This window comes from Anser brachyrhynchus (genome assembly GCF_964034855.1).
Source record: "Anser brachyrhynchus genome assembly, chromosome: W".
NCBI lineage: Eukaryota > Metazoa > Chordata > Aves > Anseriformes > Anatidae > Anser > Anser brachyrhynchus.
Window position 1 is genome coordinate 15,488,258 of NC_137704.1, and position 27,026 is coordinate 15,515,283.

General features: G+C 43.1%; 1 long non-coding RNA gene across 1 annotated transcript in view; it reads right to left on the bottom strand.

The window, feature by feature from the left end:
* Window positions 1-283: 283 nt before the first annotated feature.
* The window catches only part of LOC308184883, a 60,043-nt gene continuing 33,300 nt past the window's right edge, over window positions 284-27,026 (bottom strand). The window contains exons 2-3 of the long non-coding RNA XR_013942994.1: window positions 2,624-2,811; window positions 284-1,432 (exon numbers count right to left, since the gene is read on the bottom strand). This is a non-coding gene — a long non-coding RNA (uncharacterized lncRNA). The remainder of the gene's footprint in view (window positions 1,433-2,623; window positions 2,812-27,026) is intronic.

The window sequence follows — 27,026 nt, forward strand, 5'->3', positions numbered from 1 at the left end:
GGCTTGAAATGAAATCTTATCTGTAGATGGAAATCTAATGAGGGATTCAATGTTGCAATCTTTATCCAGGCTTAAATTCATCAAATCAAAGCCTGATTTCACTAAAATCATTAGAAAAACTCTCTCCAAAAGGATAGCCAAAAGGATCAGGATTTCAGCCACTGGCCTTAGTAGGAGTTTTGCCTAAACAGGACTATATAATGGACCCAAAAGCTTTTTATGGGAAAGCTAATATGAAGGAGCTCAGACATATGTAGACATGGAGTTGGGTGAAGTGCAAGATTTTCAACATGGCTGAAAAACAGTCTTTTCCTAATGAGAAGCAGAGATAACAATCCCTACCTCTCCAGCTGAGGGAACTAAGCTAATGCTCAGCACTTTCTAATATCCCACCTCCAATATGGAGCTATTTTAGGACTCAGCCTTTGGAAGAAATCCCTTGTTCAAGTACAATAATGAAATTCTTTCCTCTTTACCTGCACTGGTTGTGAACCCCTGCCTAATCAGGTCACCTATGGAGTTGAAAAGAAATACTTCAAATGAGTACAACAAAACATAACAGGCAAACACACAAAGAATGTTATCTAACTTCAAACAGATTGATCCAATACCCACTTCTGTTTTCCTCTAACTCCAGCAGGCCCACAGTCATTAAATTGTAATGTTTAATGTTACATATAGAAGATATTTGACTTTCAAGGACAAACAAAATATGCCGTACCTAACCTTTTATTTCCACACTTTCACAGCATATGAAAAAATAATTATATTTGGAAGTTGTGTCTAGTGTTCATTCATTTGAAAACTATATTTAGTTCAGTATCATTTTGAAAAACAAAGGCTTATACACAGGATCGTGAGAGACTGAAAGTTCCTGTAAGAGAACATAACTCGGAGACTGTAATACATATTTTTATAACATCATTTTAATTTTCTCAGCCTTGCATAGATGTTCACAACAAGGATTTTTAATACTTCTCTTTGTGTCTGGAGATGTCAAACAGTTCTTTGAACCCTGTGTACTTAAGGGCATTGATGTTCTTTCAGCCAGTCAGATTGAATGAGCCTAACCCCCCTTTATCTTGTTCAGAGGTTATCCCTCATCATCACCAGCATCTGTTGGTTGCCAATAGACACAACAATTTGCACTGCAGTCTCTGGGTTCTGCTTTGGAAGCTTCTGGACCTTCTGGGGGCAAGGTCCAACATCATCGGGGAATGCCTGGGAACCCTCTGAGACACTTGAGGATTCCTGCTGCTGTCAGGTTAGGACAAGGTGAGGGGAGCTGGAAGGGTGTGGGCCTCAGGAAGCTCTAGCAGGTTCTAACAAGTGTGATCAGCTGCCTTTGACCTAGGGTTCCTGGAGCTGCTGTTGTAGATGCCCGCTGATTTGGGAGGGTCAAGCACCCCTTTAGCTGGTGCTTGGGAGAGGCCTAGAACAAAGCCAACAAACACAAAAGTTTGTACAGCAGAATGCAAAGAGGGCCTCACTTGAATTTATGTCACTGTAACAGTCCCAGATATGGTGGTGACGCACCACAGAACCGTTTCCCCATCAGGTGCTGAAGCAGCTGTCCCTGCTAGGGTAGAGGCTTCAATGCAACCCTCCAAGACCCAGGCTGTAGGGAATGCCTGGAGCATCTCTCTGATGTCAGAAGAGATGGCTTTCTGTATCTTAGGAGGCGTGATATCTTGGAGGAACTGTGCTGTCAAGTGGAAGATTTAGGGGAGGAAGTGAGCAGTCTGCAACATCAGAGAAGATGAATGGGAGATAGACAGGCTCTTGTCTGAGATGCAGCAGCTTGAAAAGCTTCAGAAACCAACTGAAGGAGAGAAGCAGGTAGTGTCAACCCCACTGTTAAAGTAAGTGTAACCTCTGGGGAAGGGAAAGGATGGAAAGTGTTGACTTCGGGCACCAAGAAGGAGGCTCCTGCCCTACCTTAAGGACTTCTACAAAACAGATTCACTGCCCTCAAAGTTGAAAAGGAGTCAGATGTGCCTACAAGCAAAAGATGCAGTCCACCTAACCCTAAACCACACAAGGCTGCCAGGAAGAAATGGCAAGTCATTGTATTGGGTGACTCCCTGCTGCAGAGGCAGAGGTACACATCTGTCGGCCTGATTTACCAACTAGAGAGGTTTGCTGCCTGCTGGGGGCCTGGATCCAGCATGTTGTGGAGGGGCTGTCGAAGTTCGTCTGACCCTTTGACTACTACACTCTTCTGTTATTCCATGTGGGCACAAATGATACTGCCAGGGAATACCTGGACAGTACCAAAATGACTACAGAGCTCTGGGAGCAGTAGTCAAGGACGTGGTGAGTAGTCAACTCTACTGGTGAAGGGGGAGGGTACATGGAGGAGGGCACTGATAGTACGAGCCAATAACTGGCTGTGGAACTGGTGTTGGCGACAGGGTTTTGGGTTCAATGACCGTGGGACCCTGCCTGCAGATCAGTAAGAAGTACCTTTTATTTGATAGTCTTCCAAACACTGTGTATGTCTCTCTCTCTCTCTCTCTCTTTATATATATATATATATATAATTATCAGCTTTTTAATCACTTCTGAGAATAAGGCACCCTAGAAATATATGATGCTCAAATACATTATTTTTGCTACTCACCTGTCTGTTACATTCATCCATAATCCTTGTAATCTCAATCTTTTTTCACCCCATAGCCCCATTTTTTTCTCTCCTTCTTCATTAAAATTGATTTCCCTTCTTTCCTTTCTCTTTCTTGTTTCCTCAAAGCGAGTCTTCTTCTTCAGCACTTGAACTACTCAGTTCACAGTCTCTTTTAACCTTTTCTGCTAAACACAGAAAGAAAATCAAATGTTACTATAAAATTGATAACTAAATAATAGTATAGGGAGTTGACCAAGTGTCCTAATTATAATTGTGCACAAGTAAATTATAATAAATATTTACTGCATCTATAAAGTAAATAATGCATAGGGAAATATTAATATAATTCACAAGTATATTTTTATGAACAAGGCCACAAGTATTTCAATAAATGAGCAAAAGGACTGAAATGTACATTGCCAAAACTAACAGAATTAGGTAGCTCTAGTTTTAGATATCGCTCACTGAAGTAATATGAAAAATTACTTAAATCAGGGAGTTAATAAACCTTTATGTACCTATGTAGAAATTGTTTTCCCTAATGAAGGTTAAACAATCTTATGTTTTGACAGCAGAGGTGATAATGTCCCTCATTATGCAAATAGGATGGTCCTTTACTAAAGTGTTCTTTGATAGATGAGAGATATGATCTAGTATAAATCCCAAACTTTTAACCTTATTCTTTAAGAATGTAGATTAGTGCAAGTAGTACTCAAGATACTTCAAGGAAAAAAAATGTGTGTTTTCCCTCATTTCATTTCAGAGTAAATTCCAAACCATTTTGGCAAATGATTTATAACTAGGAAATGTGCACATCTTTCTGTATAAGAATTTTTGCACCAGAAGCCAAGCTATGCAGAACAGAGTTTTGTAATGAACTGATATCAGCTCCCTGAGCTTTACAATGCTAGTTCTATTGCAAAACTAAGGCCAGTCAGATGAAATATACAAAAATGCATAATAGCATGTAGTAAGCATTCCCTATTTCAAAAAAGCCATAAATCACTTTTTTTTTTTGTCATATGCAAATTCTTTTAAGCAATAAAAGACTAGATACAACTATAAGAAAATATATCAATGATGTTCAATCTGGTACTAAAATAAAAGATGCTTACTTTTTCTGTCTTTAAACTGTTTATCATATTTTAATATTTGCATATTTTGAACAGAACAGCATACAGTTCTTTTAAATACAGAAAGAAAACAGATTTGAACAAGATTCACTTAAAATGATTTTTTAAGTTTTTATGTTAGTTCCAAATTATATTAAAAATTGCATTTGTTAATCAAAATTTAACAATTTTAAAACAGAGGTTGGTGTTTACTTATTTATTTTAATCTCATAGTTTTGCAGCCAATCTGATAAATTCCCACAATCTGTTACATAGCATTAAGCCAATATTATGGCCATTTAATCCATCATTTGACTCGATTCAAAGCTACTAAGGTAGAAAAGCTAGACCTCACTTATTCTGATCTTCAACTCTCTCTTCATTTTCTTTACATACATTAAAATTTAAGCTGATCAGTATTTTATTACTTTAAGAAACAAAGGAGTTAACAAATAAACAGTCAGTTGGTGCTTTATAACTACTGTCTGCAATATAATTATTTTTTTCAGAAAAACAAAATTTCAAATATAATACTCACTACCTTTCTGTATATGAATGACTTTTTATATCACCCTAAATTATTACCGTAAAGTAGAATACGGCATGCAAAATGGAACAATTTGTATTTTTGCTTTTCACCTATTTGAAAACAGTTCAGAAACTTTTCACTACTTAAAAATATACAAAGGCACTTGATCGTATTAACTGCAAAAAATAAAAGTCCAAAACACCGAAATAAATTAACTGGTTTAAATGTATTTATAAAACTTTTTTAAAACAGAGCTAGAAATTCAGTCTTATTCAGCAGTATTCACAAACAAACCCAGTCTATTTTTAGAAACAGTTTTAAATTTACATGGACTTAGTTTCTTTCTTGTTTTTCCTATAGTCTTACCTCTGATACAAAGAGTATTAGAATGGTGTTTCCTCTGCACATGCAGGACCCAAAGGAGTGTAACAGACTTTCTCTGTAACAGTAAACCAATATGCTAATCCACAGATTATTGAAGAATTTCCTTTCATTCAGCTGAAGCCAGTGGAACTATTGGCTAACAGCACTACTCCCACCTAAAGTATAATTCACTTCAACGTAGAAGGTCAGCGTGGACAGATTTGAGTAGTGACAAGGTTAACAAGGATGAGAGCTGTTTTGCAGATAAAGATTCTGATGTTGAATGAGTTCATAAAAATCACCGAATACTGAGAAAATCTACCAGGAAGGACACAAATCTTAGTGGAGTAGCAATATGGTGAGTACCTCCCACAGGCTTATCAGTTCCACACTTAAGACCAGGCTTCAAATAGCAAAATTTTTTATTGACATTTAGAGTCGGAACGCTTATTTCCTACAATCCATACAAAATAATCTATACAAAATATTTCATGTAACACTTGATAAACTGAATTTTGTTCTTCATTCAAGGGGTCTACTACAGGCCGCCTGATCAAGAGGATCCTGTTGATGAGGCCTTCTTGCTCCAACTACAGGAAGCATCGCACATACAGGCTCTCATCCTCCTGGGGCATTTCAACCACCTGGATGTTTGCTGGGAAAGCCACGTGGCAGGCAGTAAGCAGTCCAGGAGACTCCTGGAGTGCATTGAGGACAACTTCCTCGTCCAGGTATTAGACAAGCCAACCAGAGGAGAAGCGTTACTGGACCTGGTGCTCACCAGTACAGAAGAGCCCATTAAAGAAGTTAAGATTGGAGGAAGCCTGGGTTGCAGTGACCACATCACAGTTTGTGATCTTGAGGGATACAGGCCTGGCTAAGAGCAAAGTCAGGACCCTGAACTTCAGAAGAGCCAACTTCAGACTGTTCAAAGAATTAGTGGGTGAGATCCCATGGGACACAGTCCTTAGGGACAGAGGATCTGATCAGAGCTGGCAACTCTTTTAGGATATTTTCCTAGGAGTGCAAGAGCTCTCTATTCCCATATGCAATAAATCAAGCTGGGAAGATAGGAAATGGGCATGGCTGAACAAGGATCTGCTGGTCAAACTTAGGCAAAAGAAGGAAATGCACAGATGGTAGAAACAGGGCCATGTGCCCTGGGAAGAGTACAGAAATGCCGTCTGGATATACAGGGATGGGATCAGGAAAGCCAAGGCACTGACATAACTAAACTTGGTGAGGGATGCAAAGAATAACAAGAAGGGGTTCTACAGGTACATTGGCCGCAAAAGAAAGACTAGGGAGAGTGTAGCGCCTCTGACAAATGTAGATGGAGGACTGGTAAGGACAGATGAGGAGAAGGCAGAGGTACTTAACTTCTTTGACTCGGTCTTCGCTGGTTGTCAGGCTTCCCAAATCTCTTGAGTCCCCGAATTTCTAGGCGGGGGCTGGGGGAGCAGAGTCCCTCCCACTATAAGCGAAGAGCAAGTTTGGGACCTCCTAACACAACTTAACAAGTACAAGTCTACGGGCCCTGATGGCATGCATCCCAGAGTCCTGAGGGAATTGGCTGATATAGTCGCCAAGCCTCTCTCAATTATATTTGAAAAATCACGGCAGTCAGATGAAGTCCCTGGTGACTGGGAAAAGGGAAACATCACTCCCATTTTGAAAAAGGGTAGAAAGAAAGACCCGGGAAACTACAGACAGGTGAGCCTCACCTCTGTGCCTGGGAAGATCATGGAACAAATCCTCCTGGAAGCAATGTTAAGGCACATGCAAGACAAGGAGGTGATTCATGACAGCCAACATGACTTCATCAAGGGTAAATCGTGATTGACCAGTCTGGTAGCTTTCTACAATGGAGTGAGTGCATCAGCTGACAAAGGAAGACCGATTGATGTCATCTACCTGGACTTCTGCAAGGCCTTTGACACAGCCCCACATGACATTCTGATCTCCAAATTGAAGAGAGATGGATTTGATGGGTGGATCATTCAGTGGATTAGGAATTGGCTTGAAGGTCACACCCAGAGAGTGGTGATCAATGGATCTATGTCCAAGTGGAGGCCAGTGACGAATGGTGTCCCTCAGGGGTCTGTCCTCAGACCAGTACTGTTTAATATCTTCATCAGTGACATAGACAGTGGGATCGAGTGCACCCTCAGCAAATTTGCAGATGACACCACACTGAGTGGTGAGGTTGATACGATAGAAGGAAGGGATGCCATCCAAAGGGACCTGGACAGGCTTGAGAAGTGGGCCCACGTGAACCTAATGAGGTTCAACAAGTCTAAATGCAGGGTGCTGCAACTGGGCAGTGGCAATCCCAGACATGAGTACAGACTAGGAAAATTGCTCATTGAGAGCAGCCCTGCAGAGAAGGACTTGGGGGTTCTGGTGGATGAAAAGCTTGACATGAGCCAGCAATGCGCACTTACTACCCAGAAGACCAACTGTATCCTGGGCTGCATCAAAAGAGGTGTGACCAGCAGGTCAAGGGAGGTGATTGTCCCCCTCTACTCTGCCCTTGTGAGGCCCTCCTTGGAGTACTGAGTCCAGGTATAGGGCCCCCAGCACAAGAAGGTTGTGGCTCTGTTAGAATAGGTCCAGAGGAGGGCCATGAAGATGATCAGCGGGTTGGAGTACCTCTCCTATGAAGAAAGTCTGAGAGAGCTGTGGCTGTTCAGCCGACAGAAGAGAAGGCTCCGGTGTGACCTCATTGCAGCCTTTCAGTACTTAAAGGGGTCTTATAAAAAGGATGGAAAAGGACTCTTTACTTGGGTAGATAGTGATAGGACAAGGGGGAATGGATTTAAACTAAAAGAAGGGATATTTACATTAGAGGTTAGAAGGAAGTTTTTCACTCAGATGGTGGTGAGGCACTGGAACAGGTTGCCCAGAGAGGTTGTGGATGCTTCATCCCTGGAGATGTTCAAGACCAGGTTAGATGAGGCCCTGGACAAGCTGATCTAGTGGGTGGCATCCCTGCCCATGGCAGGGGGGTTGGAACTAGATGATCTTTAATGTCCCTTCCAACACGAGCCATTCTATGAGTCTATGATTCTATGATTCTATTATTCTATGATTCTATGAAAAGGGGTTAAAAATCCCCAACTTGATTAAAGGGGTTAAAAGTCCCCAACTTGGCTGTCTTGATTTGGTCTCTGAATTTTGCTTTGGTATTAGGAATTTGGTTATTGGGATTACGTGTTTGTTTCTGTTTACTTGGATCATATAGTCGTCTTGCTGCTCATATTTAATATGGACGGGGGATTGTCTAAGGGAGGCATCCTGAAAAAGTCACCTTTGGGGTGTATCTTGAAACATTGGAAACAGTTTGCCGGACCCCCAGGTGGAGTCACGATAAGGCAAAATTTGATTAAGTGTTGTAATCAATGTTGGCCACTGTATAAATTGGACAATGGGGGAAAAGTGGCCTATGAATGATACATTAAATTATAACACCTTGTTACAATTAATGTTGTTCTTGAGGAGAGAAGGAAAGTGGGATGAATTGCTCTATGTGGATATGTTCTTTATTTATGAGGAGACATCCGGAATGGCAGAAAGAATGCAGGATAAATCTTGCACCTAGTGATACCCTTGTTTTAGCTTTGGAAAAAGAGAAGAGGAAAACACTGAAAAGGTGTTGTTCCACCTGTAGTATAGGGCAACAGTGTTTAAAATTTTCTGAGCAAGAGAAAGATGATATTTGTTTAATGATAGCCCCTGAAAGAAGATTGTGAATCTCAGTATATGATATGATGTTCCAGGGAAAGGGAATGGAGAAAGTCGTGAAATATGTCACTCTCAAGGGGGATGAGCCAGCCCTGGGAGGCTGTGGATTTTAGCCCAATAGCTGGGCAAACAAGAGACAAGTAAGGGGAAGTTATACAGGCACCCCCGCGACAAGCTGTAGGAAGTGAAGAACCAGTGACTGTAAAGTTCCATTTTCAATTACTGATCTTAATAATTGGAAATTGGCTGCTGGAAGTTATAGGGATGATCCGGATAGGGTAGCTAGTGCTTTTGAAATGATGGTTAAAACTCAAGATCCTGATTGGAAAGACATTTAGGCAATTATGCAATTTATGCAAATTTTACTTGATAGCACAGAAAAAGAAATGGTTCATAAAATAGCTAAAACACAGGTGGAGGTGCAAGTTGCTTCAGGAATTTTGTCAGGGACCATTGAGGTCCATTTTCCTTCTCTAAATCCAAATTGGGATCCAAATATACCAAAATCAAGGCAGCTTTTGAATCAATATCGAAAGTGGATTTTATTTGGTATTCAAAACATGATACCTAAAGCTATTAATTGGTCCAAATTATATGAAATTAATGATTTTACTGATCTGATTTTACTGATTTTAACTGATTTTATGAACAAATTGAAAGAAGTTGCTCTTAAGTATACAACTACAGACCTTGATTCGGAGGAAGGAAGAAACCATCTAGCTCCTTTATTTATAGGGCATTCAATAGATGACATAAGGAGAAAGTTGCAGAAGCTACAAGGAAATGACGCTTGAAATCTAGGCAAATTGCTAGATGTAGGATTGCGTATAGAAATAGAGAAAGGCAAAAGGAAATTACAACCAGTAAGCTGATAGCAGTATTGGAGGGTGGTCAAAGAAGAGGACTGCACCCCAGAAGAGGCTGGAGAAGGGGAAGCTTTATGCCATCACACAATCCCAGGCCCCATCTGGGAGAAAATCCATGTGCTTACTGTAAAAAGGAAGGACACTGGAAGAGTGAGTGTCCCCTGTTGAAATGAAATACCTCTCCGACTCCTTTACTTACAGTGGGAGAGGATTGATGGGGACTGGAGGAGTCTCTCCAAGCGGAACCTCTAGTTAAAGCAAAGCTGGGAGATGAGGAAATAATAGAATTTTTAGTTGACCCTGGAGCTACATATTTGGTCTTAAATACAATAGAAGGAAACTTAAGTAACAAAAGCATAAATGTCATCAGTGCAATAGGGACTTGTGAGACCCAGCCATTTTTCAAACCCCTGAAATTTAAACTTGGAAAACAATGGATTAATCACAAGTTTTTATATCTGCCAAATTCTCCAAAACCTTTACTGGGTAGAGATTTACTTTTGAAAAGGTAGAAGTTGAAATCAGGTTCAAGGATGGGGAAGTGGAAATTTTAATCCCAGAATCTAAATATGTTGAAACCACAGCCTTGTTGTTAGACGATATAAATCCCAAAAGGGACGAGATACCTTGAGAAATAGAAGATGCAGTGTTTCCCATCATTTGTGCAGGAGAAGTTCCAGGAAGGTCTAAGAGAGTGGAACCAGTAAGAACTGATCTAAAACCAGGATCGTCACTGGTAAGAATTAAACAATACCCTTTAAAATTAGAAGCGAGAATTGGCCTGGTACCAATAGTTCAGACATGTTTGAAATACAAGTTACAGGTAGACTGTGAGTCAAAATACAATACGCCTATCTTAGCAGTAAAGAAAGCTAGCAAAAAAGATTACTATTTAGTCCAAGATCTTAGAGCAATAAATCAGATAGCACAAGCTATACATCCGGTAGTTGCAAACCTGTATACACTACTAATTACTCACTAGTGAGCAAGGCTGGTTTATAGTTTTAGATTTACAAGATGCCTTTTTCTGCATTCCTTTGGATTCTGAGAGTCAAGAACTTTTTGCTTTTGAGTGGGAAAATCCTGAAACAGGATGAAAGACACGATATACTTGGGCTGTTTTACCATAAGGCTTCAAGAATAGCCCAGCTATTTTTGGAAATCAGCTGGAAAAGAGTTGAAGATTTGGAGGGAAGAAAATGGACAGGGAACTATATTACAATATGTAGATGACATCTTCTTTGCAGCAGAAACTCGAGAACAATGTTTTTCTTTGACCATAAACCTTTTGAAATTTTAGAGACTTAGCGGATACCGAGTATCAAAAGAAAAGGCACAACTTGTCTGAGAAACAGTCATCTACCTGGGCTTCGAAATTCTAAAAGGGCAAAGGCAATTAGGAATTGAATAGAAAGAATCTATTTGCCGCCTCCCCAGGCCACATACACCAAGAGAACTGCAAGCATTTCTAGGCATGACAGGAAGGTGTTGCCTGTGGATTGCAAGTTATGGACTGTTGGTAAAACCTCTATACAAATTACTAAAAGATTCCCAAAAAGGGACTCTTAAATGGACAAATAGCAGCAGAGCCGCATTTAAACAACTAAAGCAAACTCTGATGAAAGCCTCTGCCCCGGGATTGACAGACCTAATCAAATTTTTTGAACTTTTCACTTATGAGTGACGAGGAGTGGCAGACACTAGGAGTCCTGTCCCAGTTTCTAGGAGGGCAATGGAGAGCCATAGCATATTTTTCCAAACAATTGGACAATGCAAGCCATTGAGGCCCAGCTGCCTCAAAGCAGTAGCAGCCACAGTATTATTCATTTGAGAGGCATGCAAACTCACTTTATGACAAAAGATCACTGTGTATGTACTGCATATGGTAGCCACAGTTTTAGAACAAAAAGGGGGGCATTGGTTGTCCCCCAGCGTATGCTGAAATACCAAGTAATAGCACTGGAACAAGATGACATTAATCTTAAGACTACTTGAGTTGTCAATCCCTCAGTATTTGTCTCCACTGATCAAGCAAAGAGTCCACCAGAACATGACTGCTTACAGACAGTGGAAGAAACTTATGCTAGCTGCCCAGATCTTAAAGATGTTCTGTTGGAAAACCCAGACTGGGAATTGTATACTGATGGCAGCAGCTTTGTTTGTGGTGGGAAGAGATTGTTAGGATATGCTGTGATGACCTTAGATGGCATAATAGAGGCATGAGCCTTATATCCCAAAACATCAGCCCAAAAGGCAGAGCTAATAGCCTCAACTTCAGCATTGGAACTAAGTGATGCAAAAAAGGTTAATATCTGGACAGACAGATTTGGGGATTTGAACAGTTATGGCATAAACTTACCTCATGGCTTCCAAACTGGACATGGTTGAAGAATTTGTTTGTTATTATAATAGTTATAATTTGTGTGTACATCTTAGCCTATATAATAATTCAGTGCTGTAGTTGTTGTAGTCAGTTGTACATGAAAGTAAAGTTTAAACATTGGGGCTTTGGATTTCTGCAATAAAAAGAATGGCTGCTTTCTAAAACTCCAAAATTGAGTCTTAGAGATTTTCTTTGACTGGCTTTCAAGGAAGGAAGGAAGGAAGGAAGAAGTTGGAGTGAGGAAAAAGGAAGAGCGTGGGGGGGGAGGCGGGGAAGAAATTTGAAACCTAGAAGACACTGTGCCTTTTCTCCTCCACTGTCCTGGTTCCAGTTAGGACAGAGTTAATTTTCCTCCTAGTAGCTGGTAGGGTGCTATGTTTTGGATTAGGATGAGAAGAGCGCTGATAACATGCTGATGTTTTAATTGTTGCAGAGCAGTGTTTACACCAGGCCAAGGACTTTTCAGCTTCTCGCTCTGTCCTGCCAGCGAGCAGGCTAGGGGTGCAGCAGGAGCTGGGAGGGGACAGACCCAGGACAGCTGACCCAAACTGGCCAAAGGGGTATTCCATACCATCTGACGTCATGCTAAACAATATATAGGGGTGGCTAGCCGGGGTGGGGGGAGCCAGCTGCTCGGGGATAGGCTGGGCATCGGTCAGCGGGTGGTGAGCAATTGCATTGTGCATCACTTGTTTCTTACACATTATTATTATTAATACTATTATCATTATCACTATTATTATTGTTGTTATTATTATATTCCTGTCTTAATAAACTGTCTTTATCTCAACTCACCGGCTTCACTTTCCCGTTTCTCTCCCCCATCCCAGAGAGGGAGGGGGGAGGGTGAGCGAACGGCTGTGTGGTGTTTAGCTGCCAGCCGGGTTAAACCACAACATCCACCAAGACAGGGACACCTTCTTGCTACACTCTGCATCATCACCTTTTTGTAGGAATACTCGGGATAACATTTTTCTAGAACTACTATCATATATAGGAGTTAAATTTAGCAAATTAAAATGAGCTCCTTTCCACAACTTATAAGATAGCAGTCTGGACATAAGATCAAAACACATAAATGTAGGTTATGTTTAATTTCTAAATCAGAGTGTTGTGAACAGCTGTTTGTAACATTAAGATAACTCATCATTCATGGCTTTCTTCCTGGATAACTATACTTTGGATTGTGCCATTTCTGGTTTACTGATGTATTGCTGTTGTGATGACATATATAATTTTATCACAAAGTTTCTGGTAATGGGCCAAGCTGTGTCCTTTGTAATGGACTGTTGTGGTTTAACCCGGTCGGCAGCTAAGCACCACACAGCCATTCGCTCCACCCCCCCCCCCCCCCCCCGAGATGGGGGAGAGAAACTGGAAAATGAAGCCTGTTTGTTGAGATATAGACAGTTTGTTAAGACAGAAAAATAATAATAATGATACTACTACTAATAATAATGTGTACGAAACAAGTGATGCACAATGCAATTGCTCACCACCTGCTGACCGATGCCCAGCCTATCCCTGAGCAGCCGGCCCCCTCATCCTGGCTAGCCACCCCTATATATTGTTTACCATGACGTCAGATGGTATGGAATACCCCTTTGGCCAGTTTGGGTCAGCTGTCCTGGGTCTGTCCCCTCCCAGCTCCTGCTGCACCCCTAGCCTGCCCTAGCCTGCCGACATTGATTTAGTATGTCTTTGAATTGACTTTTATTTATCAATATAATTTTGGTAAAAGAATGGGGACAGCATTTCTTGTTTGCTTCCTTATAACATGATAATAAAAAGATTAGGTTTGATTCTCCAATTTTAATCTAATTAACCTATTCAGAATGCAAGATGCCTAATGGAATGGAGACATCTTTATGGCAAGTTTGTTTCTTTCGTAAAACAACCATGAAAATGCTAAACCCTAGCACATTTTAACTTTGTTTTTTCTCTGGCTGCCTTTTTGTTTATAAATTAAATATTATTTCCACTCTTGTGTTTTGATACTTCTTGGCCCTGGTGTGACTTGTTCAAAGAACTCTCTCTGGGATGGTGCAGCAAAGCAGATTCAGAGTTCTGCTTAGAGAAGGAAGCGGAGAGTTTTGGTTCCCATTTTGCACTTCAGAAACAGTTTAGGGAAGGAAGCACCTTTACAACGTTTATTGTTGTTCATAGTTACTGACATCATATCTTTCCCTGACCATTCTGTGCATGTTTCCTGACATTCTATCAAGATTCTTTTGTGCTGCAGAGAGAGGATAGTGTGTGTGTATGTGTGCATGTATATATCTGTATGAATGTACAAAAAAGACAGGTGTGATTGACTGATCTGTTGCACTTGTGCACTTGTCCATTCATTTTTTCTCTTCTCAAAGCTCCGATCAACCTTCCATCAGCCATCAAAGTCTCTGACACATCATATAGTTAACAGAACCCTGCCAAAAAAAAAGTTCCTCTTTTTGTTAGTCTGATTTTTTTCAAATGTTTGGTTTTGCAAAAAGAAAAAATGCAGAAGACTGTAACAAAATAGCAGGTAATTGTATTTATTTAAATGCAAATTGTTTGGATGTAACCATGTCATTATGTTGGAAGGTTTCATTTTTGGAAAAGTTATTTTGACAAAGCTTTTTGGAATTATTTTAAGTTCCTTTTTAGAATCTTCGTTTCTGTGTTTAAAGGACTGCCTGCTGGAAGTTGGAGCAGTAAACTTTTAAGAGAACCCCTTTTTCCTGATTGTTTTCTTTTGCAACTCACGTACCCATGCCTCTAGGGTCGAGGTAGATTTTCCATCCCATTTTCTCATGTCCTCTCCATGGTCACGTAGGTAAAACCACAGGGTGGCACGGGGTGTGTACCCCACCATATTGTCTTCCTTGCATAGATGAACACTTACCCCTGATAGCTGAGACACTGGTTTGTACAGGTGGGGAGGAAAATAAACTCTCTCTAAGTTGGTGGACCTCTTCAGAAAGTTTCTCCAAAGTATTCTCTTTTAGTTGGTGGACACTGGTTCGTTCAGGTGAAGGGGAAGATAAATTCTCTTTAAGTTGGTGGAACTCCTCAGAAAGTTTCTCCACAGCCGAGACGCAGGCCTGTAGGGAAGAGGAGAGACTTTCTTCGTACTGCCAGAGTTGTTTAGCCACTTCATCCACTGTGGGTTCCTCATCCTCTTTCCAGGCCATTATTGCCAATGACCTGGCATATGATGATGGTGCACTCCGTACAAACTTCAGTCACATGGGTCGTGTACACTGGACTTCATCTGGATCTGTGGATGTTTGTGCATCGTCTAGGCCCTTATAAATCACCTCCCGTATGGCTAATTCCCTCAGGTACTGAATTCCCTTCTCCATGGTGGTCCACTTGCCTGGTAGACATACAAGTTCTTCCTTGAAGGGATACCTTTCCTTCACAGCTGCCAGGAGACGCCTCCAGAGGCTGTGAGATCGTGCTCCATCTCCAATTGCTTTGTCAATGCCTGCATCCCTAGCAAGTGATCCCAGCCGCCTGGCTTCCCTGCCCTCTAATTCCACACAATTGGCTCCGGTGTCCCAGCACCGGAGCAGCCAGGTGACAAGCTGCTCACCTATGCAGCGACCAAAATCCTTTCGCACATCTCGTAGCTCACGCTGGTATAGGGTTCGGGTAGTTACTGTTGATTTTTCGACATCCTCATCTTCATCCTCCTGTTCCTCTGACTGCCCAGCCTCGTCCTCTCTATACCTAGACGTAGCAGAAGACTGTCTGCGTTCTAAACGACCTGAATCTCTATACCATTTTTTCACCTTGTCTACAGGGGCAACTTGCACTGCTACAGCTCGTTTCTCTGACCCAGCCACAGGAGTGGGAGCGGCTGCAGGAGCTGGAACTGGAACGGCTGCAGGAGCTGGAGCAGCTGCAGGAGCTGGAGGGGCTGCGGGAGCTGGAGCGGCTGCGGGGTCCATTGTAGGGGTTGGAGTGGGCGTTGGGCCTGTCACAGGACTTGGAGTGGCCGCAGGGTCTGTCACTAGGTTGATAGTAGCATCAATTGCAGCTCGATAGGCACAAGCCAGACCCCAGCACACTACAGTGATTTGTTTCACTTTGGAACTGCCAGAGTCATGACACCCTTTTTTCAAGCATTCTGCCAGTTTTTTAGGATTTTGCAGTTGTTCAGGGGTGAATGTCCAAAACACTGGAGGTGCCCACTGCTCTAGAAACCTGCCCATATCCTCCCACACTCCCTGTCACTCACAACTATCCCGCCTCAAGACAGATCTCTGGATGAGATTAACCTTAAACAAAACCTGAAGCGCATTCTGGAGACATAACAACAAGAACATGCTGGTCTGAGTATCCCAAGGATATTCATAATCTTGGAGAACTATCGTAACTAGCTCAGAGGACAAGAGGGTGGTGAAGGAGAAAGGGAGAGTGAACAGGTAGGAAAAAATATCTTCCCCTGTCCCCTCCACAGATTGGCTCCCTGACGAAAAAAGGCAAGAGGTGTAATTGTTAATAGCTTCCGAGATATGGTTTCCAAAGTATAGAGTCGACGTCAGTGCTGAGTACAAATACCAGGTTAGAGTCGTGACCAGAAATTTCATCATATCGTAAGCCATTGTTACACCGCACAGTACCATAACGATCTTAAACCAGGGCCCGGAAAGGATAAACAGCGCGACAGGGAGTACATACAGTAAGTAACGTGCTATAAAACTCAATTTGGAAAACAGGCACAGCAGACTTGAGATTAAAGCAATCAACATTGTGACTAGCAACTATTAAGCAGGTCTAATACTCATACCAATTTTAGTTTAACATACTCTGGTCAAATCTGTCGTTATCTCAACCCTTCGAGCCCTACGCTGGGCGCCAAAAGGACTGTTTTGGTTTAACCCTGCCCTTGTCTACAGGTTCAGGAAGACAAGAGACGTGGGAAGCCTGACTATCAGTGAAGACTGAGGCAAAGAAGTTGTTGAGTACCTCAGCCTTCTCCATGTCTGTCGTTATACCAGTTCACCCTTCTCATCCATCAGAGGGCGTACACACTCCTTGGCCTTTCTTTTCTGAGCAATGTATCTATAGAATTCCTTCCTGTTATTCTTTGCATCCCTTGCCAAGCTCAGGTCCATCCATGCCTTGGCTTTCCTGATCCCATCCCTGCACATCCAGACCGCATCCTTGTACTCTTCCCAGGCCATGTGTCCCTGCTTCCACTGCCTGTGCATTTCCTCCTTGTGTCTCAGTTTGATCAGAAGGTCCTTGCTCAGCCATCCCCGTTGTCTGCCCTCCCTGCCCGCTTTCTTACGCAGGGGGATGGAGAGTTCTTGAGCTCTAAGGAAAACATCTTTAAACAGTCTCCAGCTCTGCTCATCTCCTTTGTCCCTGAGGACATTGTTCCAGGGGATTTCATCCACTAGGTCTTTAAATAGCTTGAAGTTCGCTCTTTGGAAGTTCAGGGTCCTGACTTTGCTCTTTGCCACGCCCGTATTAAAGAGGTCAAGATTGGAGGCAGTCTGGGCTGCAGTGAATACCCCCTGGTTGAGTTTGTGATCTCAAGGAATATGGGCCTGGCAAAGATCAAAGTTAGGACCCTGAACTTCCAAAGAGCAAATTTCAAGCTATATCTTCTTAAGTATGGTCTCAAATATGTGTAATGGCTGTTCAGGAGGACAGACTTTTTCATAACGAGTGCCCCCTTCTCCTTCCTCTTTCCCACCTTTTAATGGTGAGTGTGACATCATATGGTATGGAATATCCCTTTGGTTGGTTTAGGTCAGCTGTCCTAGCAATGTCCCCTCCCCAGTTCTCACCCACCCACAGCCTACTGGCTTTGGGGTGTTTGGAGAGAGTCTTGATGTTGTGCCAGAACTGCTCAGGAGTAGACAAAACTTCGGTGTGATCTCTAGCTACAAGTACAGGGCACAGTACTCTATGGGCTGCTGTTGGGAAAGTTAACACCATCCCACCCAAACTCAGTACAAGACCTGGTGATCAGAAAGATGTAGATGAGGCCTTCTTCAAACAACTGGAAGAAGACTCACATTCACTGGACAATAATAAATCTGCTGGAAGGAGAACAGAGCAGGGCTCAAGCAATCTGGGATATTTCTTGGTGCGCTAATGACAGTTTCCTGACAGAAGTGATGGAGGATCTAACGAGGAAAGGTGCTTTGCTGGACCCGATGCTTATGAAAAAGGAAGAAGTGGTTTGGGTTATGAAAGCTGGAGGATACTTTTACTTATTCAGGTGAACAGGTGGAGTAGGCTCTGCAGTTTCTGGAATTTGGATTGGGCTCTACCATTCCTAAAGCTTCACCTGATCAACAATACCCAGAAAATGTTTGTGTGAAACTGTCCACCACCCAATCCTACATAAAATCTAACATCTAAGATTTTGGTATTTACTTTGCCTTTGTTTTGGGGCTCCTCAGACTCCTGTCATTAATTATTAAGCAAAGAGTTTTTTCATCTCCAGGAATTCTTACTTACAACCCTTTGCTCATCTCACACATCTCCATTTAAGATCCAGGTGAACATAAGCTATATGATATATACCTCTTACCATGCTTGTCTAGCCCGTTGTTATGGCTTGGGCTGGGAAAAGTTAAATTTCTTTGTAGAGGCATGTATGGTTCTGTGTTTTGGAATTTTGGTGAAAATAGTGGTGATAATACACTGATGTTTTAGTTGTTCCTGAGCAGAGTCTTCACAAAGCCAAGGACTTCTCTGCTTCTCATGCTGCTCTGCCAGTGGGAAGGCTAGGGGTACACAAGAAGTTGGGAGGGGACAGAACCAGGACAGGTTACCCAAACAGGCCAAAGGGATATTCCATACCATATGGCGTCACACTCAACAATAAAAGATGCGTGTAAAGAAGGAAGCAGGAACGTGTAGAGTGATGGCGTTTGTCTTCCCAAGAAACTGTTACATGTGATGGACCCTGCTTTCCTGGAAATGGTTGAATGTCTGCCTGCCTATAAGTAGTGAATGAATTACTTGTTTTGCTTTGCTTGCATGAACAGTTTTGCTTTACCTAGTAAACTGTTGTGGTGGTTTTACCGTGCTAGGCAGCTGAACACCACAACCGCTCTCTCACTCCCCCTCCTTAGATGAGGAGGGGAAGAAGTAAAGGAAAGAACAACTCACGGGTTGAGATAAGGATGATTTAATTAAAGGGAAGAAAAAAAATAATTATTAAGGAAAGATTATTATTAATTAAACAATTTAACTAAACAATTTAACTAAACAATTAACCATTTAACTAAAGGGGAAAAAAAAGGAAAGGGGAAAAGGGAGGGGGAAAGGGAAAACTAAACAAAACAAGTAAAGGCTATGTGGAAGTGCAGAGGAAAGAAATTACTCTCTACTTCCCACAAATGAGTGATGCTTGACCACGTCCTTGAAGCAGGGCCTCAACACACGTAGCCGGTGTTCGGGAGGAGGACAGACGTTTTCACAATGAGAGCCCACCCCTCCCCTCTTCTTCCTTTTTCCACCTTTTATTGCTGAGTGTGACATCATATGGCATGGAATATCCCTTTGGTTGGTTTAGGTCAGCTGCCCTGGTGATGTTTCTTTTCTCACATCTTTGCCCACCCCTGGGGGGGGTTAGAGAGAGTCCTGATGCTGTGCCAGCACTGCTCAGCTACGAGTGCAGAGCACAGCACTGTATGGGCTGCTGCAGGGAAAGTTAACATCCCAGCCCGACCCAGTACAACTGTCTTTATCTCAACCCGCAAGTTCTTGAATTTTTACCTTCCCTATTCTCTCTCTCATCCCACCGTCAGGGAGTGAGCCAGAGGCAGTGTGGTGCTTGTCTGCCTGCCAGGGTTAAACCACAAGAACTTGGATTTGTAGCTCATAAATTCATATAAATGCCAAGAATTCAGAAACAAAAGGAACTTGAGACAATTGGGTCAGGGTCACAGTTAAAATTTCAGCAAAAAATCCAGAGTTAGATTGGATATCAGCAAGTGTTGAATAAAGGTGTAATGGTAATAGAGCAGTATACTCTTTTGGGAAACTGTAAAGACAACTCCATCAATACAGGTACAATTTAAGAGTTATATATGTCAGCTTCTAGAACTGTAAAAATGCTTAATTTTGCATTTTGTGTTCACTGAGATTGTAGGGTGCAAGAAGGCATTGCAATGGTGAACTATCATAGAATGTTTCCTCCATTGTCCAGAAAACCTGATTATCTCTAATAAAGAACTACCTGGCACCAGGAAGATGAGCAGATACAAGATGGAGAAATACCTGACAGCCATGAAGATAAGAAGTAGCAGCTGCAAGCAAGTGGACTGTACTTAATGAGCAACATGAGACAGAGTGTGCATTTACACATATTAATTTCCATTCTATATAATGTCCTGGTTTCAGTTGGGATAGAGTTAATTTTCTTCCTAGGAGCTGGTATGGTGCTGTGTGAGAAGTGACATGCCCTGTTCTCTGATGGGTCCTGCTATGCCATTGTTATGCCTGCATAATCACTTTTGAATATGCAAGGTTAGTGGAATTTTTCACTGCAAAAACACCTTCTACTGCAGAAACACAACTTTGTTTCTCACAATTCCCCCCTCTTCTTTTCTTACTCCTATTGTTGTTTTTGCACCTCTTCACATACCCCACTACTGAGTTTTTCCAACATTAGGGCGCAATATTTTTCTTCGGATGTCACGGGGGATGACAGATACACAATGCCATTATTACTAGAATACTAACAAATAGTTGCTTGAGCCAATTCCATCCAGGCAACCACAAGGTCAATTTTTCCCAAATACCTCTAAATCCCCAGGAAGGTTCGTCATCTTGGGCCACCTCATGTTAAGATCTCAGTTTTCTCCCAAATATTTTTGAGATCAGTCTCAATTCGCCCTGTTTGGTCTACATACATACAGCAACTGGCATTAATTATAGTGCAAACCCCTCCTTGCAAGGCCGGTAATAAATCCAGTACCATTAGATTCTGGAATACCATCTTTGACAGACTTGTCACCTCCTCTTGCGATGCCTGGATCGCATCTAGACTGTTATTGTCTAATTCTTCGACTATGGCTGAGATATTCACAATAGCTTTCTCTAATTCATTCACCCCTAACCAAGGTATAAACCAGCTTGTGAAACTGCGAAACACCTTTCCTCTCTCCACTAGAGAATTAATTGAAGTCCTCTTGATTCTGCGTATGTGGGTATCAAGGAGGCCTGTGCTTTGGTTTTGCATATTCTCAATAATGGTTATGCTAGAAATTATTGCCCCCAGGGTGCAAGCTCCCTTCCATCCTAGGGGCAACACTTTCCTGGCCCTATTACCACATAGCCAATACCACCCTTTGCCATTTGGGACTGGCCATCCGGTTAGTGTAATGATTCCCACACCATGTTTGGCATGCATTAAATTTGTTAGCACTTCCATAATTATCATATTTGTTACAGTATAAATAATTCTCTACCTCACAGGTAACATTTCCACACCCAGCGTCGGTATTATTGCCACCTGAATTTCCATCAGTATGAAGAATGATATACATGCTAATATAAAAACCAGAATCCCCTGGGAACATTCCAATTCTATGTAATCCAACTCTTTTTCACAATTACATGTGGTATTCATTATTTTTTTCCTAAGAAGAAGTTAAAGGTTAGTTAAAAACGATTCTCATCTCCTTCTTATTTATAATTTTAAACGTTCTTTTATAGGAACAGTCTCTCAGGTCTCAGGATCAACTGATGCCTTCACCCGGGTTTAATGAGTGTAATTAGTCCACCATTTCTCAGCTGTTCTTACTGTCATCTCAGTAGTCAGAAGCACTTGGAATGGTCCATTCCACTCAGGTTGTAGCTTCAATTCCCTCTATGTTCGTATAGAAGCCAATCTCCTTCTCAGAATGGATGGATAGGGGCTTCCAAGGGCTTCCTTCCTGGAAGCCCTCATCCTTCCATGAGAGCAAGAATGCCAAGGAGTGTGACATTCCCATTTAATTCCTAGAGTCCGCATTAGCCCTTGCAATATTTCTGATGTTAAGCGACTCCCTTGATCAGAGTCAATATTTTCAACAATTCCATACCTGGGAATTATCTGTTCTAGAATTACTTTATCTACTGTGTTTGCAGTAGCAGATACTGAAGGGAAAGCTTCCACCCACCCTGACAAATGATCGACCAAGACTAATAAGTATTTAAATCTACCTACCCTAGGGAGTTCTTTAAAATCTACCTGTACATTTTGGAAGGGTTGAATTCCTGGTTCTCGCCCCCCCCCCCCCTTTGGTCTGACTATGGATAATTTTCCTATTTACCTTTTGACATACTGCACAAGTCTTGTATACTTGTTCAGCCAGAGTATATATATTCCTACACATACATTTTTCCATAGCACAGTGTCACACATTGCTTGAACTCCCCAATGACTCCCTTGATGTAAAACAGTTAATATTTGCCTCATTAGCACTTTATTCAGCATTTCTCTGCCATCAGGGAGTATCCATTTTCCTTCGGACTCCGTGGCTCCTAATTCCTTAAAAACCTCTTTCTCTTTTTCACTAAATATCTGCTTTTCTGGTGGGGAGGGTACTTCAGGTATAAGATAATTTATAGCGACTTCTGATTGCAAGGGCTTTTTCATCTGCCATACGGTTCCCTTGGGCAGTGACTGAATTCCCTTTCTGGTGCCCTTTTATATGCACTGTTGTAATTCCACTAGGTAATAATAAATTATCTAGGTCTTGCTTTACAAGCTCTTCATGGACCAATTCCTTCCCTTTACTACTGATCAACCCATGCTCCTCCCAGATTTTACTGAACGTATGAACCACCCCATATGCATATCACAAACCGGTATAAACAGTTCCCTCTTTTCCTTCAAGAAGTTTGAGTGCCTGATTCAAGGCATATAATTCACATGTTTGGGCTGACCAGTTATTGGGCAATCAGCCTATCTTTTTCACTTCTTCATTAAATCCATCAACTATAGCATATCCATTATACCTCTTTCTCTGTATTACCCTTGAGGATCCATTGATAAACAGAATATCTCCTTCCTCAAGGGGAACATCTTGTAAATCAGGTCTCACTTTAGTCTGATACTCAGTTAAATCCAGGCAGTTATGTTCTATATCCTCTCCAGCCCTTTCTCCTCTGTGTAGGAAGGCAGCTGGATTCAAGCATGATTTTGTGGTTAACACTAAGTCATCCTTTTCAATCAATATTGACTCATATTTCAAAATCCTAGAATCAGTCAGCCAGCGCCCAGCTCTCTGAGTGAAGATCGTCTCAGCCTGGTGTGGAGTGTTAAATATCAGATGACCCCCAAAGGTTAATTTACTGCTTTCTTCCACCAGAATAGCAGTTGCTGCTAGAGCTTGAATACATTCAGGTCATCCTCTGGAAACTGGGTCCAGCAGTTTAGACAAATAATTTTCCTCTTCTGTCCATTCAGGTATATTAGGCTCCTCCTCTAGTAATTTAAGATACAACTATTTTGTCTTCTAAGCATATGCTTCTATTCGTAATTGACGATATCCCATTAACCCTGCCCAGAGAGGCTGTGGAGGCTCCTTCTTGGAATATATTCAAAACCCGCTTGGATGCCACCCTGCGCAATTTGCTCTAGGTGATCCTGCTCAGCAGAGGGGTTGGACTGGATGATCTTCAGAGATCTCTTCCAACCTCGCCCATTCTGCAACTGTGATACTGTAACCCCAAAAATTTTCTTATTTTTTTCTTAGTTTTGGGTAGGGGTAGCTCAACAGTTCCCTGAATCCTCTCTGGATTTATTCTTCATTTTCCCTCAGATACTAGATGCCCTAAATACTTGACTTCTATTTCCACATATTGCAATTAATTTTTTGATATTCTCAGGCCCTGTTTTCCCAGAAAGCTGAATAGCCTGTGTCACAGTTTTCGCTAGGATATAGTTATCTTTCCTCCTAGTAGCTGGTATGGTGCTGTGTTTGGGATTTAGGATGAGAATAATGTCGATAACACACTGATGTTTTAGGTATTGCAGAGCAGTGCTTACACCAAGCCAAGGACTTTTCAGCTTCTCACTCTGTCCTGCCAGCGGGCAGGATGTGCGTTCAGCAGTAGCTGGGAGGGGACAGAACCAGGACAGCTGACCTAACTGACCAAATGTATATTCCATACCATCTGACGTCATGCTGAACAATTAATATGGGGTGGCTGGCCAGGGTGGGTCGACTGCCTGCTCGGGGATAGGCTGGGCATCGGTCAGCGGGTGGTGAGCAGTTGCATTGTGCATCACTTGTTTAGTACACATTATTATTAGTAGTACTATTATAATAATTATTATTATTTTCATTTCTTTTCTGTCCTAATAAACCGTCTTTATCTGAACCCACAGGCTTCATTTTCGTGATTTTTTCCCCCATCCCAGAGAGGGAGGGGGGAGGATGAGCGAACATCTGTGTGGTGCTTAGCTGCCAGCTGGGTTAAACCACAACAGCTTGTTAGTGGCTTCCTTCACAACTGTTTTCTCCTGTCCTGACAATAAAAGGTCATCCACATATTGTAACAGTAACATCCTTCCGGAGGTTGGAATTGCTCCAAAATCTGTTCTAGAACTTTCCCACATATATTTGGTGGCCCTGTAAACCTCTGAGGTAAAACTGTTCATCTGTATTGTTGCTTTTGCTTTATTTCAGGGTCTTTTCACTCAAAGGTGACTATATCTTTGCTCTCAGGGTCTGAGAGCACGCCATTAATAACACCGTTATTCCAGCCTAACAACTTACTATTTGAATGCCCAATTTTATTACCAAATCGCTAGTCTCAGCTTGGTGTCCCCAAAAAGTGGCACTGTAATCCCAGTCCCTTCTACTCCCATCATGTTTAATGTTTCATTAGTTAACTTAATCCCTGATACTTTACAGGCCAGCAATGACCTAGCTGCCCTACTGTACTGGGTTTACGTGGCAAGGTTCTGGTGTGGGGGGGGGGGGGGGGCTGCAGTGCTAGCCCCTGTGAGAAGAATCCAGCAGCTGCCCTATGTTAGATAAGGGCCAGTTTCAGCTGGCTCCAAAGGGGCTCACTGCTGCCCAGATCCAAACCATGAGCAATGCAGTTTGTACCTCTGTGAGAGCACAGCCAAGAAAAGGAAAAAAACCTGCTGCACAACAGCAGCTGGGAGAGTGAGGAGTGAGAAACCTCCCTGCAGACACCAAGGTCAGTGAAGAAGGAGGGGGAGGAGGTGCTCCAGGTGCCAGAATCAAAGCCCCCCTGTGGCCCACGGAGAGGCCCCTGGTGGAGCAGGCTGTCCCCCCTGCCCCCGCAGTCCATTGTGTACCACAGTGGAGCAGATCTCCACGCTGCAGCCTGTGGAGAGGAGCCCATGCAGGAGCAGGTAATCGGGAGGGGGGGGGGCCCAGGGGTCCCAAGCCGGACCAACCTGCTCCTGACCAATAGACCCCGTGGCACAGGCCCACACCTGGAGCAGCTCCCAAAGAGCTGCTGTCCATGGAGAAAACCTCACAGGACCAGCCCAGGAAGGTCGGCACCCCACAAGAGGGACCCCACACCGGAGCAGGGGAGAGAGTGACCGTGAAGGAGTGGTGGGAACGAAGCACCACAGACTGACTGCAGCCCCCACGCCCAGCCCACCCCACGCCACTCAGGGCAGGGGAAGAGGTGGAAGAGAGTGGATGGGGGAAGGTGCCCCTAGCTTGTTTCTTTGTTTCTCACCGCTCTAGCCCGTCAGCGATAGTTAATACATTTTATTAATCTCCCTATGCTAAGCCTGTTTTGCCTGCGACGATGATTGTAGAGTGATCCCCATTGAGGTACACTTGAGGAACCCTTGAGGTATACTTTTTCATTTATCAGGGATCTAGCTTTCTGAGAAGCCCCGACTCCCCTATTCTGAATTTATAACAGCAATCTCTCCTCCTTCTTTCACTCCGGATATTCCTGTTAAGCCAGCCTGGCCACACTTAAAACATCTTCTCAAAGCCTGTCCCTGCTAGGATTTAGGCTGCAACACAGGTAGTTTTCCTTTCCTGCCATTCCTTCATCTCTCTTCCTCTCCTTTCCATCCTGGGCCCGACTCCTCCCAAAAGTCCCTCTATCTCCAACCTTCTGCCTCACTATCCAGTATGCTGTGAATACCATTAGTTTCGCACTCTGCTTTTCATTCTCATCTCCCCTCCTGACATACACCTTCTGGGCCTCTGCAAGGAGGGCCTCCAGTGATTGTTCACTCCATCCTTCCACCTTTTGGAGCTTTTTCTGTGTACCTGACCAGGCTTTAATCACAAAATGAACTTTCAAAAGCCCTTGGGACACCGGGTCCTCAGGATTCATAGAATCACAGAATCATAGAATCATAGAATATCCCGAGTTGGAAGGGACCCATAAGGATCATCAAGTCCAACTCCTGGCACCGCACAGGTCTGCCAAAAAGTTTACACCATGTGACTAAGTGCACAGTCCAATCGCTTCTTAAAGTCGGACAGGCTTGGTGCAGTGACTACTTCACTGGGGAGCCTGTTCCAGTGTGCGACCACCCTTTCGGTGAAGAACCTCTTCCTGATGTCTAGCCTAAACTTCCCCTGCCTCAGCTTAACACCGTTCCCACGGGTCCTGTCACTGGTGATTACGGAGAATAGGTCACCTGCCTCTCCACTCCTCCTCATGAGGAAGTTGTAGACTGCAATGAGGTCTCCCCTCAGCCTCCTCTTCTCCAGGCTGAACAGGCCCAGTGACCTCAGCCGCTCCTCATATGTCTTCCCCTCTAGGCCCTTCACCATCTTCATCGCCCTCCTCTGGACGCTCTCCAACAGTTTAATGTCCTTTTTGTACTGTGGTGCCCAGAACTGCACACAGTACTCGAGGTGAGGCCGCACCAGCGCAGAGTAGAGCGGGACAATCACTTCCCTCGACCGACTAGCGATGTCGTGCTTGATGCACCCCAGGATACGGTTGGCCCTCCTGGCTGCCAGGGCACACTGCTGGCTCATATTCAGCTTGCTGTCAACCACAACCCCCAGATCCCTCTCTGCGGGGCTGCTCTCCAGCATCTCGTCGCCCAGTCTGTACGTATAGCCAGGGTTGCCCCGTCCCAGGTGCAGGACCCGACACTTGCTCTTGTTAAACTTCATGTGGTTGGTGATCGCCCAGCTCTCCAATCTGTCCAGATCTCTCTGCAAGACCTTTCCACCCTCATCTGAGTCCACAACTCCTCCAAGTTCGGTGTCGTCAGCAAATTTCCTCAAAACACCCTCTAGTCCTACATCCAAATCATTTATAAAAACATTGAAGAGGACTGGCCCTAAAATGGAGCCTTAAGGGACCCCACTAGTGACCATCTGCCAGCCAGATGTGGCCCCATTTACCACAACCCTTTGAGCCCTGCCCGTCAGCCAATTGCTCACCCATCGCATGATGTTTTTGTTTAGCTGTATGCTGGACATTT